Raw genomic sequence first — 4569 nt, 5'->3', positions numbered from 1 at the left:
GGGAGACATCAACAATCTGGGTATTATCAAAACGAGTATCTAGGGAGACATAAACAACCAGGATAATATTAAAAAGTGTATCTAGGGAGACATCAACAATCTGGGTAATATCAAAACGTGTTTTTAGGGAGACATCAACAACCAGGATAATATCAAAAAGTGTATCTAGGGAGACATCAACAGTCTGGGTAATATCAAAACGTGTTTCTAGGGAGACATCAACAACCAGGATAATATTAAAAAGTGTATCTAGGGATACACCAACAACCAGGGTCATATCAAAACGAGTATCTAGGGAGACATCAACAACCAGGATAATATCAAAACGAGTATTTAGGGAGACATCAACAACCAGCGTCATACCAAAACGTGTATTGAGGGAGACATCAACAATCTTGGTATTATCAAAACGAGTATCTAGGGAGACATCAACAATCAGGATAATAACAAAACGTGTATCAAGAGAGACATCAACAACCAGGGTTATAGCAAAACGTGTATCTAGGGAGACATTAACAATCTGGGTCATATCAAAACGAGTATCTAGGGAGACATCAACAACCAGGATAATATCAAAACGAGTATTTAGGGAGACATCAACAACCAGCGTCATACCAAAACGTGTATTGAGGGAGACATCAACAATCTTGGTATTATCAAAACGAGTATCTAGGGAGACATCAACAACCAGGATAATAACAAAACGTGTATCAAGAGAGACATCAACAACCAGGGTTATAGCAAAACGTGTATCTAGGGAGACATTAACAATCTGGGTCATATCAAAACGAGTATCTAGGGAGACATCAACAACCAGGATAATATTAAAAAGTGTATCTGGGGAGACACCAACAACCAGGGTCATATCAAAACGAGTATCTAGGGAGACATCAACAACCAGGATAATATTAATAAGTGTATCTAGGGAGACATCAACAACCAGGATAATATCAAAACGAGTATTTAGGGAGACATCAACAACCAGCGTCATACCAAAACGTGTATTGAGGGAGACATCAACAATCTTGGTATTATCAAAACGTGTATCTAGGGAGACATCAGCAACCAGGATAATAACAAAACGTGTATCAAGAGAGACATCAACAACCAGGGTTATAGCAAAACGTGTATCTAGGGAGACATTAACCATCTGGGTCATATCAAAACGAGTATCTAGGGAGACATCAACAACAAGGCTAATATCAAAACGTGTATTTAGGGAGACATCAACAATTTTGTTATTATCAAAAGGAGTATCTAGGGAGACATCAACAACCAGGATAATATTAATAAGTGTATCTAGGGAGACATCAACAATCTGGGTCATATCAAAACGTGTTTCTAGGGAGACATCAACAACCAGGATAATATCAAAACGAGTATTTAGGGAGACATCAACAACCAGCGTCATACCAAAACGTGTATTGAGGGAGACATCAACAATCTTGGTATTATCAAAACGAGTATCTAGGGAGACATCAACAACCAGGATAATAACAAAACGTGTATCAAGAGAGACATCAACAACCAGGGTTATAGCAAAACGTGTATCTAGGGAGACATTAACAATCTGGGTCATATCAAAACGAGTATCTAGGGAGACATCAACAACCAGGATAATATTAAAAAGTGTATCTGGGGAGACACCAACAACCAGGGTCATATCAAAACGAGTATCTAGGGAGACATCAACAACCAGGATAATATTAATAAGTGTATCTAGGGAGACATCAACAACCAGGATAATATCAAAACGAGTATTTAGGGAGACATCAACAACCAGCGTCATACCAAAACGTGTATTGAGGGAGACATCAACAATCTTGGTATTATCAAAACGAGTATCTAGGGAGACATCAGCAACCAGGATAATAACAAAACGTGTATCAAGAGAGACATCAACAACCAGGGTTATAGCAAAACGTGTATCTAGGGAGACATTAACCATCTGGGTCATATCAAAACGAGTATCTAGGGAGACATCAACAACAAGGCTAATATCAAAACGTGTATTTAGGGAGACATCAACAATTTTGTTATTATCAAAAGGAGTATCTAGGGAGACATCAACAACCAGGATAATATTAATAAGTGTATCTAGGGAGACATCAACAATCTGGGTCATATCAAAACGTGTTTCTAGGGAGACATCAACAACCAGGATAATATCAAAACGAGTATTTAGGGAGACATCAACAACCAGCGTCATACCAAAACGTGTATTGAGGGAGACATCAACAATCTTGGTATTATCAAAACGAGTATCTAGGGAGACATCAACAACCAGGATAATAACAAAACGTGTATCAAGAGAGACATCAACAACCAGGGTTATAGCAAAACGTGTAGCTAGGGAGACATTAACAATCTGGGTCATATCAAATCGTGTATCTAGGGAGACATCAACAATCTGGGTCATACCAAAACGAGTATCTAGGGAGACATCAACAACCAGGATAATATTAAAAAGTGTATCTGGGGAGACACCAACAACCAGGGTCATATCAAAACGAGTATCTAGGGAGACATCAACAACCAGGATAATATTAATAAGTGTATCTAGGGAGACATCAACAATCTGGGTCATATCAAAACGTGTTTCTAGGGAGACATCAACAACCAGGATAATATCAAAACGAGTATTTAGGGAGACATCAACAACAAGGCTAATATCAAAACGTGTATTTAGGGAGACATCAACAATTTTGTTATTATCCAAACGAGTATCTAGGGAGACATCAACAACAAGGATAATATCAAAACGTGTATTTAGGGAGACATCAACAATCTTGTTATTATCAAAACGAGTATCTAGGAAGACATCAACAACAAGGATAATATCAAAACGTGTATTTAGGGAGACATCAACAATCTTGGTATTATCAAAACGAGTATCTAGGGAGACATCAACAACCAGGATAATAACAAAACGTGTATCAAGGGAGACATCAACAACCAGGGTTATAGCAAAACGTGTATCTAGGGAGACATTAACAATCTGGGTCATATCAAAACGTGTATCTAGGGAGACATCAACAATCTGGGTCATACCAAAACGAGTATCTAGGGAGACATCAACAATATTGGTATTATCAAAACGTGTATCAAGGGAGACATCAACAACCAGGGTCATATCAAAACGTGCATCAAGGGAGACATCAACAACCAGGGTTATCGCAAAACGTGTATTTAGGGAGACATCAACAATCTGGGTCACATCAAAACGAGTATCAAGGGAGACATCAACAACCAGGGTTATAACAAAACGTGTATCTAGAGAGGCATCAACAATCTGGGTCATATCAAAACGTGTATCTAGGGAGACATCAACAACCAGGGTCATATCAAAACGTGTATCTAGGGAGACATCAACAACAAGGAGACACCAATAGAAGAACGATGATGTGGATAGCAGAGGAAGAAAAGTATTATACATCAATAATGTTACGAATGGGACAGCATATTCGAATTCAGGCAAAGAAAAATAAGCAATTCCTTAGGGGTGGGGATGGGCGCTTGTAATTAGTAAACAAGCAGTAAAACTCATCAGAATTATTTGTCTCCCACTCTTGCACGAGGGATGATGATAAAAATTATTTATTAAACATATCATTGATAACATTAAAGTAACCACTCCAGCTGGTGAGGTTATCCTGAGGTACAGTTTTAAGCATGTACCCAGCCAGGCTATTACCAACACTTTGATTGCCTCATGTCTTCAAATGAATTGAATACTCTAATTATATGCTGGCTGGGCCTGTTATAAATTCCTATCAAAATACAAGAATAATGATGACAATAAAAAAGGAAGGAATAAATTGTGATCAGAAATATCTGGTTTCCTTCTCACAGAAAAATAATTTTCTCAAATTTTCAGTATGCAATTTCGAAAAATTTGGTAAAATTTGGTTCAATAATATAAGATCAGTCATTTGTAGCGAATCGAAATTGAAACAAGTCTGAAAACTGAGAATATTTGGACTAAAATTCTAATCAATTATTTTTTGTATCTGAAAATTCCAAGAAAAACAAATTCATAAAATAATAAATGACTACCAGAGGTGCTATTAGGCTAATGTCAGTAATTTTAAGACAGAACAAGACACACACTACCACCCGTCGTTAACCATAAACCTATTCATCGAATCCGCATAAATTGTGACAAGGGACCCATTTTGTAGTATTAATATAATGAACATTGACTTTAGGAAAACATTACTCAACACGGAAATTACATTCATGTCGTAATTGCCAATTTCACATATGAATGAAAAGAAGCATAACATTCATTATGTTAGTCTTCTTTTTTTTTTCCATTAAAACCTTTTAACTTCAAATTAATTTACAAAAGATCGAGAGATGTGATTGTAAAATTCAGGATTTCGTGCAACATTTTTTCTCAAATGTTGCTCGGATTGTTGGAATAGAGATTGTGCTATCTCCATTCCTTCAAAATATTTCTGTATTCAATATTTTATATATCAGCAAATACACCCAAAAACGCTTTAAAGTTGCTGGAGAGAGGATCGTGTTTTAAGTATGTGATATATACCTTAGAGAGTTGAAATG

This window comes from Ylistrum balloti, unplaced genomic scaffold (genome assembly GCF_031769215.1).
Source record: "Ylistrum balloti isolate Yb309-2 unplaced genomic scaffold, AGI_CSIRO_Ybal_v1 Utg370406, whole genome shotgun sequence".
NCBI lineage: Eukaryota > Metazoa > Mollusca > Bivalvia > Pectinida > Pectinidae > Ylistrum > Ylistrum balloti.
This window is presented reverse-complemented; position numbering follows the sequence as displayed.